Below are 13403 nucleotides of genomic sequence, written 5' to 3' on the forward strand. Positions count from 1 at the left end.
AGCAGAATACTGAATTGTTAGTTTTTTTATATAAATGCATTCATTTTTTTGTGCCTATTGAATAATACAAAATCATTGTGGATGTTAATGTAATATTCCAAGCACACATTTTTTTGGGACTTCCTTCCTTTTCCAACGGCGCTCAAGTGGAACATACACTTACTTCTGCAACAAAAATCTTTCTAGGCTATTGGCAAAATGAATAGCATGAACTAAAAATATTTAAAAATTTAGTCACATCCACATCTTGCAGCCTATAAGAAGCTTTCACGCTTTTGGGCTCGCTTTAGATCTTTAATACCCTTTTCTTTTGTGTCAAGGAGCTCACGAGGCGTAAAGAAGTGCTGATAAACCCACTTAGATCCCTTCCTGGGCCGTCACCTCTCTCTGCCAAGCAGCTTTAGGTGGTAACTGATCTGTGACAAGCTGCCAGTCAAACAGAGCATTTCTGAAAGCTAACACAAAAGACTGAACACTGGAAAAAAGAGAGAGGAATAAGAAAAGAAACCAAACAGTATCGGCTCCTCTCTCCTGCTCATCTCTCTCACCCTCTCTCCTTCCATTCCCTCCTAGCAAGGTTCATGGCAGGGGCAGCTCATAGCCTGCTAGATAAAGATCAGTAGCCCATTCAAACAAGAGACTGTCCTGGCTTACTGCTGATAATAGAGGCAGAAGTGAGATTGACAGTCAGATGGAAATTAACACAGGGCTTCCTTGAATGCTCACAGTTCCCATGGGATGAACAGAGAAAGAGAGCAGAGAGAGGGGGAGAGGTAAGGAAAAGAAGAGCAGAGTAATGAGAACAGAAGATGTTGAACTGAAATGTCACTACGTTCCCAACATTCTCTAAGGAGTGGTATGTGTTGGACCTATTCATTTGCCCATAAGGACATAGTGTTCTAAAGTTTGTGATCAGTGTCAGTTACACATCATTTTAGTTCTTAATGCAGTTTACATTCATACATTAATAATTGTTTTCCTAAGCCTTTAAGCACAGGGTAAGACGTATTATCAAATATTTTATGTATGTTGAATTTACTCTTTTTTTGTATTAACTGCTTATTCCCTCTTAACTTAGTATAGCCATTAAGGTTATCCTACACACATTTTAAATATGTGATAGTCCTTGTAACTAAGTTTGGAATTGTCTATTCATGCATTGGTCATAAGTCACACAACTCTGTGGTAACTAATTAGTAAGTTTTATTGCCAAAACTTATACATACAGTTTTATTGATACCACCATTATTGCTGCAGTATGTGTACTGTACTTAATTTCTTAATATTATCAAATATTTAATTTCTATAGGCATATGTTATTCTCATATATAAAACTTATTTTACAGTGATCAAGAATATACTGTTATCTTTTAAATATCCATAAGAATGGAAAACAGATTTTGAAACCAAAGTCAGTACAACACAAAAAAGTAAAATATCACTGATATCTCACTTTATTAGTATCTCTAATCAGAAGTTTGGAACTGGTAAAGGCAATTCAATTCATATGAAAAACACAGGATTCTGCAAGGGGGTATATATATATATATATATATAAATAAACCCCCTTACCGATTCCTGTGTTTTTCCTATGAATTGAATTGCCTTTGACAGCTTCAATACACACACACACACACACACACACACACACACACACACACACACACACACACACACACACACACACACACACAGTGTCGGACTGGGGCATGAAGGGCCCACCAGGTGAATGCATTGGTAGGGCCCATGGTAGGGGTGAAGCCAGTCTCCCGAGAGGGTGTGGCCAGCAGCCACATTGGTTTTCCTAACCATTAGAGCAGAGGCGCTTTAAGAGAGGAGGGTACCCATGTGCAGTTTTCCATCAGACCCCCTCCACTGTGCCAGAGTCTACTGCGCATGTGCAGGTCTCCAGGAACATGGTGCCTGTGCCGCATTTCCGAGACATCTCTATTGCGCATGCGCAAATCGCCAGGAAATGGGCACGGTGGCCATTATCACAATGATATCTGCAGCTCTGCAGCCAGTGCCAGGCTGATGAAGTGATAAGTATAATTAAATGGGTGCAGGGTGTGCAGTGTGTGGGACCACCTGGACACAGTGCATAAGAGAGTGAATGGTCTGGTTCCCTTGATAAATATATATATATTCTAAATACTGCTAGTGCATGTATGATAATGCATGCAATGAACTGTGGAAAATACAACATAGTCCTGAGCAGTACAATGTAACATATGTATAATATATAATTTAGAGATGAGCAGGTTCGGCTCTCTGAGAACTGAACCCCCCACCCCCGAACTTCACGTCCCGAGTCCGGCTCAGGTTTTCCAGCCAGACTCGTAAACCAGAACGAGGAAAAATGTCATCATCCCCCTGTTGTATTCTCACGGGGTTTGGATTCCATATAAGGAGCCGCGCGTCGCCACAATTTTCACTCCGGCATTGGAGAGTGTAGCGAGAGGACGTGTCTTTGTCCTCACTCAGTGTCTTTGCGGGAAAGTGGGGTGGCGATTTCAGTGCTGTCTTGTGCTGCTCAGTCCAGTGTAGTGTCTTATGCTGCATCAGACTAGTCACAGTGGTGGTGTCCTCTGCTGCCATATGTCCTGTGCTGCTGTATAAGTCCAGTCCATTGCAGTGGTGCTGTGTTGTCCTGCATCAGTACAGTGGTAGTGTCTTGTGCAGCATCAGTTCAGTCACAATGGTGGTGTCCTCTGCTGCCATATGTCCTGTGCTGCTGTATAAGTCCAGACCATTGCAGTGGTGCTGTGTTGTACTGCATCAGTCCAATGGTGGTGTCCCTGGGCTGCTGAATAAGTCCAGTAGTACTGCCGTGTAAATCCAGTGATACTGCCGTATATGTCCAATGGTACGGCCATATAATTCCAATGATACTGACATATATGTCCAGATGTTCTGCCGTATAAATCCAGTCCAGTGGTACTGCCATATATTTCCAGTGATACTGTCATATAAATCCAGTGGTACTGCCGTATAAATCCAATCCAGTAATACTGCCGTATATGTCCAGTGGTACTGCCGTATAAATCCAATCCAGTGATACTGCCGTATATGCCCAGTGGTACTGCCATATAATTCCAGTGATACTGCTGTATAAATCCAGTGGTACTGCCATATAAATCCAGTCCAGTGGTACTGCCATATAATTCCAGTGATACTGCCATATAAATCCAGTGGTACTGCCGTATAAATCCAGTCCAGTGGTACTGCCGTATATGTCCAGTGGTACTGCTGTATAAATCCAGTGATACTGCCATATTTGTCCAGTGGTACTGCCGTATAAATCCAGTCTAGTGATACTGCCATATATGTCCAGTGGTATGACCGTGTAAATCCAGTGGTGCTGCTGTATAAATCCAGTCCAGTGGTACTGTCATATAATTCTAGTGATACTGCCGTATATGTCCAGTGGTACTGCTGTATACATCCAGTGATACTGCCGTATATGTCAAGTGGTACTGCCGTATAAATCCATTCCAGTGATACTGCCATATAAGTCCAGTTATACTGCCGTATATGTCCAGTGGTACTGTCATATAAATCCAGTGATACTGCCGTATATGTCCAGTGGTACTGCCATGTAATTCCCGTGATACTGCCATATATGTCCAGTAGTACTGCCGTATAAATCAAGTGAAACTGCCAGATATGTCCAGTGGTACTGCCATATATGTCCAGTGACACTGCCATATATGTCCAGTGGTACTGCCATATAATTCCAGTGATACTGCCGTATATGTCCAGTGGTACTGCCATATAAATCCAGTGGTACTGCCGTATTAAACCGGTGCAGTGATACTGCCTTATAAGTCCAGTGTTACTGCTGTATATGTCCAGTGGTACTGCTGTATAAATTCAGTGATACTGCCGTATATGTCCAGTGGTACTGGCATATAAATCCAATCAAGGGATACTGCCGTATATGTCCAGTGGTACTGCTGTATAAATCCAGTGGTGCTGCCATATAAATACAGTCCAGTGGTACTGCCATATAATTCCAGTGATACTGCCATATAAATCCAGTGGTACTGCCGTATAAATCCAGTCCAGTGGTACTGCCGTATAAGTCCAGTGGTACTGCTGTATAAATCCAGTGATACTGCCATATTTGTCCAATGGTACTACTGTATAAATCCAATCAAGTGATACTGCCGTATATGTCCAGTGGTACGACCGTAAAAATCCAGTGGTACTGCTGTATAAATCCAGTCCAGTGGTACTGCCATATAATTCTAGTGATACTGCCGTATATATGTCCAGTGGTACTGCTGTATACGTCCAGTGATACTGCCGTATATGTCCAGTGGTACTGCAGTATAAATCCAGTCCAGTGATACTGCCGTATAAGTCCAGTTATACTGCCGTATATGTCCAGTGGTACTGTCATATAAATCCAGTGATACTGCCGTATATGTCCAGTGGTACTGCCATGTAATTCCCGTGATACTGCCATATATATCCAGTAGTACTGCCGTATAAATCAAGCGATACTGCCAGATATGTCCAGTGGTACTGCCATATATGTCCAGTGGTACTGCCATATAATTCCAGTGATACTTCCGTATATGTCCAGTAGTACTGCCATATAAATCCAGTGGTACTGCCATATTAATCCAGTGCAGTGATACTGCCGTATAAGTCCAGTGATACTGCTGTATATGTCCAGTGGTACTGCTGTATAAATTCAGTGATACTGCCGTATATGTCCAGTGGTACTGGCGTATAAATCCAATCAAGTGATACTGCCGTATATGTCCAGTGGTACTGCTGAATAAATCCAGTGGTACTGCTGTATAAATTCAGTCCATTGGAACTGCCATATAATTCCAGTGATACTGCCGTATATGTCCAATGGTACTGCTATATATATATATATCCAGTGATACTGCCGTATATGTCCAGTGGTACTGCCATATAAGTCCAGTCCAATGGTGCTGCCATATAAGTTCAATGGTGCTGTCCTGTGCTGTATATTATTTACTCCAAATAAAGGGGTTATTAATATTTAATCCAAATAATTCTTACAGGGTTTGCCCTGTGTGGTGTAGAGGTATGCTCTTCTGTGCTGCATTTTGTTATATAACTCCAGAAAAATAATGGAGAACAAAAATTTGGAGGATAAAATAGGGAAAGATCAAGAACCACTTCTTCCTACTGCTGCCGCTGCTTTTGTTGCTGCTGGGAGTCGATCGTCGTCCCAGAGGAGAAGTCGGAAGACCACTTGTACTACTTCAACTAAGCAAATAACTGTCCAACAGTACTTTGCGAGGAAGATGAAATATGACAGTAGTCATCCTGTTGCAAAGTGGATAACTGAGGCCTTGACAGCTATGTTGGTGTTAGACGTGCATACGATATCTGCCAATAGTGCAGTGGGACTGCAGTACCAACCCTAGATGGGCCAGGTGTTTGTGCCGTACACTTGTGTCGCTTAGCTTAGTCATACAACTACCTCATTGCACGTCTCTTACTTCCATGCATGATGTGCTGTTTGGGGACTAGTTTTCTTTTACGTGCCATCCTGTCTGCCACTGCAGTGCCAATCCTAGATGGGCCAGGTGTTTGTGCCGCACACTTGTGTCGCTTAGCTTATTCATACAGCTACCTCATTGCACCTCTCTTACTTCCATGCATGATGTGCTGTTTGGGGACTAGTTTTTTTTCAAGTGCCATCCTGTCTGCCACTGCAGTGCCACTCCTAGATGGGCCAGGTGTTTGTGCCGCACACTTGATTCGCTTAGCTTAGTCATACAGCTACCTCGGTGCAACTTTTAGGCCTAAAAACAATATTGTGAGGTGTGTTGTGTTCAGAATAGACTGGAAATGAGTGGAAATTAATGGTATTGAGGTTAATAATACCGTATGATCAAAATTACCCCCAAATTCTGTGATTTTAGCTATTTTTATGTTTTTTTTTTAATAATCATCCAGATCCAAAACCAAAACCTGAAAGGGTGGTTTTTGGCAAAACCAATCCAGATCCAAAACACGAGCGAGAATCCAGATCCAAAACCAAAACACAAAAATAACCGCCGTACATCTCTAATATAATTCAAGTGCACAGTCTGGAACCTGGGGACCATCTCCACATAGAGGTGGAGGTGGGGCCCAAGGTAGTGGGGCCCACCGGGGGTTTCCCTGTGGGCCAGTCCAACCATGCATGCACATACTGTGTGTGTGTGTGTGTGTGTATATATATATATATATATATATATATATATCCAATAAGTCCACACCCACTGCTGCAGTTCACAACTTGGGCGGTGCTCCGTAAAGGGCTCTCAAGTAGTCCAAAACATATCCAAAAAGAATACAGGCACTCACCACTTCCTTGATGATGAAAAATTTATTACAACTCACAGGTGTATCTCACATAGAGACAGTCAACAGCATGTCAGCAAAAGATGTCAACGTTTCATATCCATCTGAGCCTTTTTCAAGACAAACAGAATCACATCAGGTTCACACCCAGCAGCCCCTAACGCACACCAAACCCTGAAGCACCTTTATAGCAGAGGCATATCACAAACCCAACCCATCAATCAACCAACAGGAAATACCAAAAACACTAGTACTACAGTGTCCAAACTAAAATATAGGCATACCCCATCAACTATGCCATGGCGCCAAACACATATATAGCATGTGGGCATAATAAAGTGTGCTATTAATGCATCAAACTTGTTAATTGCGGCTAATAGCCACGATACCGGAAGTGGTGTGCGTTCCACATCCCATGGAACGCACCCACGTGACCGGAAGCACAGGCTGCGTAGGACGGCTGCCGGCCGTCGCTAGGCAACCACACTGACTATACTGATCACAGTGATACACATAATAGACCAGCGCAACGCGATCACATGACCTGAAAAGGCAGTAGCCGTCACTAAGCTGCCATTGCAACGGGAAAAAAACATAGCAATAAAGGCCATGATTATTTCGTATAGGTTATATAGATTATATGGGGCATAACAAACAAATGTTGAATGTATTTAAAATGGGTATAGACTCCATAACAGTCCTGGGTAGGGAATATTGCATAAGAACTAAAACACTTATATCAAGAAAAACACATACTTATTCGATATCAATAATGACACAACCTAAAATAGCCATATATTCCTATAGTGAAGACAACAAGTACTGGTAGCCACCTAATAGTATCTAGGTAGCACACCCACAGTCCCCTAAATATAGACAAATGACAAAATAGTCTATAAAAACTATCAAAGCAAACAGGAGGGTGTATATTTCAAAGATGCTAAATGTAAAATACATGGATATACATATCCCAGGGCGTAATGGAATCTATGTAAGGTGTGTGATAAAACCTCTGCCGCTAGGTAATACAAGGTAATCACCAACATGAAAGACAATATATTTAAAAAAGACAAAAGACAAAACAACACAAATATATAATCATATATGTATTGAAAAAACATGTATGTTTAAAAAAACATATAAAGATGTCTAGTCATAGCCCTATCCGAGAAAAATATTAAATGGATTTGCCTCATTCAGCCCTCATGGTGCTAAAGTGTCCAGCTCATATATCCATTTGACCTCTCGTTGCCTTAACAGCCTTTCCCAGTCACCCCCATGTGAAGGTTTTGGTAGATGGTTGATCAACATACACTTCAAACTAGATATTGAATGCCCTCTAGTTGCAAAATGTTGAGCTACTGGTTTAACCGACACCTTGGAAACCAGTGCAGCTCGAATTGATGTACGATGATTGGCCATCCTATCACGAAAGTTTCTTGTTGTCATGCCAACATAGTAGTACCCACAGGGACAAACAATGATGTAAATTACATGGTCCATAGTACAATGTAACCGGAGGCGAATTTTAATTTGTTGACCACTATGCGGGTGTGCAAAACTTGAACCAATCATCAATGATCTGCATGTGGTACAATTGGGGCACCGATAGCAACCTTTCTTGGTGTCTTGTAGCCAGGTGTTGCTGATGGTTGTAGAGTCGGACGCATTAACATTTGTCGTAGTTTTTTTCTACATCTGTAGGCACAGAGCGGTGGCTGCTGACTTAGCCCTTTAAAGACTGGGTCGGTGGCTATAATCGGCCAATGCTTGCTTAGCACTTTTTCAGAATGTGATGAAGCAACGTCATCTGTAGACGTGAAAATCATTCTGTTAGCGACTCCCTTGACATGACAACTGTTATTAAGATGGGAGTGCCTGTACCTTGCTTTATTTAAACATCTTTCGATGGTTTTTGTCGTATAGCCACGTTCATAGAATCTTTCAGCCATTGCCTTGATCTGTGTCTCCGTGTCCTCCTCTGTGGTATTGTTTCGTAACACACGCATGAACTGCAAAATAGGTAAACTCTCTTTTAGATGGATGGGGTGGTGACTGGAGGCATGTAGGAGCGTATTCCTGTCAGTCTCTTTTCTATAGAGGGTCGAGGCAAGTCTTCCATTGTGTCAAAAAAGAGACACATCTAAAAAATTCACTTTATCATGGTCAATGTGGTATGTGAAATGGATAGGGCTGTCTAGACTATGAAGGTAATCAATCATCTCATAGAACTCCGTGTCGGACCCTACCCAAATAATGAAAACATCGTCAATGTAACGAACAAAAAATAAACACTTAGACCCAAACCTTGGCATAATATTGTTAGATTCATATTGATGCATGTATAAATTCGCATACGATGGAGCCAAATTTGACCCCATCGCGGTGCTGCTACACTGGACGTAAAAGTGCTTACCATAAGAAAAATGATTCTGTTTCAATACTAAGCCCGCAAGTTCAAGTAGAAACTCAGACGGTTGACCCTCGTGTGGACCCGCAATCAAAGCAATCAAAGCCTCACACATATCTACTTCTAGTCTGTGAACGCGGTCTCCGACCAGCGTAGCCCTTAGGTTCGCCCCTCAACCACCTATACACTTGGTTATTGGTGTAATCAGTATTGACAGTAACCAATTTTTTCCGCTTAAACGTGATGAGTTCTTGCTGATAAGTGTTATACGAAATAACCATGGCCTTTATTGCTATGTCTTTTTCCCGTTGCTATGGCAGCAAAGTGACGGATATTGCCTTTTCATGTCATCTGATCAGGTTGCGCTGGTCTATTACATGTATCACTGTGATCATTATAGTCAGTGTGGTTGCCTAGTGACGGCCGGCAGCCGTCTTACGCAGCCTGTGCTTCCGGTCACGTGGGTGCGTTCCATGGGATGTGGAACGCACACCACTTCCGGTATCGTGGCTATTAGCCGCAATTAACAATTTTGATGCATTAATAGCACACTTTATTATGCCCACATGCTATATATGTGTTTGGCGCCATGGCATAGTTGATGGGGTATACCTATATTTTAGATTGGACACTGTAGTACTAGTGTTTTTGGTATTTCCTGTTGGTTGATTGATGGGTGGGGTTTGTGATATGCCTCTGCTATAAAGGTGCTTCAGGGTTTGGTGTGCGTTAGGGGCTGCTGGGTGTGAACCTGATGTGATTCTGTTTGTCTTGAAAAAGGCTCAGATGGAGCCGAAACGTCGACATCTTTTGCTGACATGCTGTTGACTGTCTCTATGTGAGATACACCTGTGAGTTGTAATAAATTTTTCATCATCAAGGAAGTGGTGAGTGCCTGTACTCTTTTTGGATATGTTTTGGACTACTTGAGAGCCCTTTACGGAGCACCGCCCAAGTTGTGAACTGCAGCAGTGGGTGTGGACTTATTGGATATATTGGGGAATGGTTTGTGTTACAAATTGTTTCTTTAGTCCGACACCCGCCTTATTTTTCATATATGATATTTTTGTGGAGTTTTTTGTTCCCAATTAGCCCTCATGACACTTTTTTTCAGTAGCAAATGGTGATTTTTTAACTGTTTTATGATTTTTGTGATAATCATCTGTGAACTCTTGTGTCGGCCCCTGGTCCAAGTTCTGTGTTTATTATTAGACTTTATTATTAGACTAATTATTTTTGTTTAATAGTGTTGCTAACCTTGGGTCAGTATGTCAAATGACCCAAATCAATTGATTGAAGAGGCTACCTTCCAATTAGCACATAGCACTTTTTTTATCTTTGACTGATGATGACGCTGAAAAAGTGCTCTTTGATCATATGGAATTTGCCAAGTTACCGGATGAGACACCACTAGACCTGTTCCATAAAATATTGAGATTAAGGAAGCGTGAGGTCGACCTCACTTTACATGGCCAATTCCTCTTGGACTATTATAGGAATAAGAAAATCCCAAGAGGATTTCGTGTAAACAATGTACCCACCATTGGTCGCAACAGTCCCACGTTTTGCACCAAATGGTGTGGTGTGCTAAATAAATGTTCACTGTACCTCATCCTCCTGGTTATTGAGGAGGTTGGGGTAGAACTGAAACAAGTGCGAGAGGACTTGGCCGTATTTAATTCGACACATTTGCCTACATTGGTGGTTGATACTGCTGATAAGTGGGTTGATCGCTTGGCTGAGCAAATTAACACTTATCAGCAAGAGCTCATCACGTTTAAGCGAAAAAATTGGTTACTGTCAATACTGATTACACCAATAACCAAGTGTATAGGTGGTTGAGGGGCGAACCTAAGGGCTACGCTGGTCGGAGACCGCGTTCACAGACTAGAAGTCGATATCAAGGTCCCTTGGACAACTCCTCATCTCAATCTAATTCTGAAAGTGAGGTGATTGACAACGGACCTCCGCCTGGTGCTTTTTTAGGGAGAAGCGCCCGGACCGATACCAACCCCAACAGAAACATAGAACGAGGTTCCCCTCGAGAAGGGGCGGTTATAAAGCGAAGGGGGCATCCAAGGAAATATCAATAGACACTGTTTTCAATTTGTCAAAATACACTCTCTCACCTGTGGAAATGGATATATTAGCGTTAGGTCTTTCATGTGTTCCCACTTTTCCACACAATAAATTTGGGTGGGTTGTAGATCATTATAAATTTGGGAGAAAACTCAGGTTACGGGAGTTTTTTTCCAACAAAACAAATGAAATGACTCATGTCACTGGTCTAACCAGACCGAGTGTGTTTGACCCCCAGTCGACAAATCCGAGTATACGTACATTTCTCAGATTAACTGACAGTGAGATGCATGCCGGTGTTGCACCACCACGGTACAGCAACCTCTCTCCGGCACACAGGGCTGCATTAAAGAGTTTGACCAACAACGAACAGATTGTGATACGGCAAGCCGATAAGGGTGGTGCCGTGGTGGTGCAGGACTGGTGTAAATATAATGCTGAAATACTTAGGCAGTTGGCAGATTCTAAGGTGTATGTAAAGTGTAGAGGTAGTCCTATGTTACAAATTAAAAAACTGGTCGATACCACTATCAACCAGGCTTTGGTGTGTGGATGGTTGGACCAAAAAATAGCTAGCTATTTGACAGTGGACTATCCAGTGTGTCCAATCATCTACACACTACCGAAAATACATAAATCCATGATCGACCCTCCTGGTCATCCGATCATATCGGCAATGGGTTCTGTTTTACAACCATTGGCAATTTTTGTTGATTCATTTCTTCAACCACTTATAATGATGTTGCCCAGTTACATTAGAGACACTGCGGATCTGCTTGATAAGATAGATTCTCTTGGTACAATACCCGATGATGCTTGGTTAATAACTATGGACATCCAGTCCTTATACACAGTTATTCCGCACACAGAGGGCCTAGGGGCTATGCGTGAGGCTTTGATTGCGGGTCCACATGAGGGTCCACCGTCTGAGTTTCTACTTGAACTTGCGGGCTTAGTATTGAAACAGAATCATTTTTCTTATGGTAAGCACTTTTACGTAGAGATGAGCGGGTTCGGTTTCTTTGAATCCGAACCCGCACGAACTTCACTTTTTTTTTCACGGGTCCGAGCGACTCGGATCTTCCTGCCTTGTTCGGTTAACCCGAGCGCGCCCGAACGTCATCATGACGCTGTCGGATTCTCGCGAGACTCGGATTCTATATAAGGAGCCGCGCGTCGCCGCCATTTTCACACGTGCATTGAGATTGATAGGGAGAGGACGTGGCTGGCGTCCTCTCCATTTAGATTAGATTTAGAAGAGAGAGAGAGAGAGAGAGATTGCTGTGATACTGTAGATTAGAAGAGAGTGCAGAGTGCAGACAGAGTTTAGTGACTGACGACCACAGTGACCAGTGACCACCAGAGACAGTGCAGTTGTTTGTTTTATTTAATATATCCGTTCTCTGCCTGAAAAAAACGATACACAGTCACACAGTGACTCAGTCTGTGTGCACTGCTCAGCCCAGTGTGCTGCACATCAATGTATTGTATATAAAGCTTATAATTGTGGGGGAGACTGGGGAGCACTGCAGGTTGTTATAGCAGGAGCCAGGAGTACATGATAAATAATATTATATTAAAATTAAACAGTGCACACTTTTGCTGCAGGAGTGCCACTGCCAGTGTGACTAGTGGTGACCAGTGCCTGACCACCAGTATATTAGTAGTATTGTATACTATCTCTTTATCAACCAGTCTATATTAGCAGCAGACACAGTACAGTGCGGTAGTTCACGGCTGTGGCTACCTCTGTGTCGGCACTCGGCAGGCAGTCCGTCCATCCATAATTGTATTATATACCACCTAACCGTGGTTTTTTTTTTCTTTCTTTATACCGTCGTCATAGTCATACTAGTTGTTACGAGTATACTACTATCTCTTTATCAACCAGTGTACAGTGCGGTAGTTCACGGCTGTGGCTACCTCTGTGTCGGAACTCGGCAGGCAGTCCGTCCATCCATAATTGTATTATAATATATACCACCTAACCGTGGTTTTTTTTTCGTTCTTTATACCGTCGTCATACTAGTTGTTACGAGTATACTACTATCTCTTTATCAACCAGTGTACAGTGCGGTAGTTCACGGCTGTGGCTACCTCTGTGTCGGAACTCGGCAGGCAGTCCGTCCATCCATAATTGTATTATAATATATACCACCTAACCGTGGTTTTTTTTTCGTTCTTTATACCGTCGTCATACTAGTTGTTACGAGTATACTACTATCTCTTTATCAACCAGTGTACAGTGCGGTAGTTCACGGCTGTGGCTACCTCTGTGTCGGCACTCGGCAGGCAGTCCGTCCAACCATAATTGTATTATATACCACCTAACCGTGGTTTTTTTTTCATTCTTTATACCGTCGTCATACTAGTTGTTACGAGTATACTACTATCTCTTTATCAACCAGTGTACAGTGCGGTAGTTCACGGCTGTGGCTACCTCTGTGTCGGCACTCGGCAGGCAGTCCGTCCAACCATAATTGTATTATATACCACCTAACCGTGGTTTTTTTTTCATTCTTTATACCGTCGTCATACTAGTTGTTACGAGTATACTACTATCTCTTTATCAACC

At 42.5% G+C, this 13403-nt stretch overlaps 1 long non-coding RNA gene across 1 annotated transcript in view; it reads left to right on the top strand.

The window, feature by feature from the left end:
* Window positions 1-381: 381 nt before the first annotated feature.
* LOC134911503 (uncharacterized) overlaps window positions 382-13403 on the top strand; it is a 104859-nt gene continuing 91837 nt past the window's right edge. The window contains exon 1 of the long non-coding RNA XR_010176626.1: window positions 382-856. This is a non-coding gene — a long non-coding RNA (uncharacterized LOC134911503). The remainder of the gene's footprint in view (window positions 857-13403) is intronic.

This window comes from Pseudophryne corroboree, chromosome 4 (genome assembly GCF_028390025.1).
Source record: "Pseudophryne corroboree isolate aPseCor3 chromosome 4, aPseCor3.hap2, whole genome shotgun sequence".
NCBI classification, from domain to species: domain Eukaryota; kingdom Metazoa; phylum Chordata; class Amphibia; order Anura; family Myobatrachidae; genus Pseudophryne; species Pseudophryne corroboree.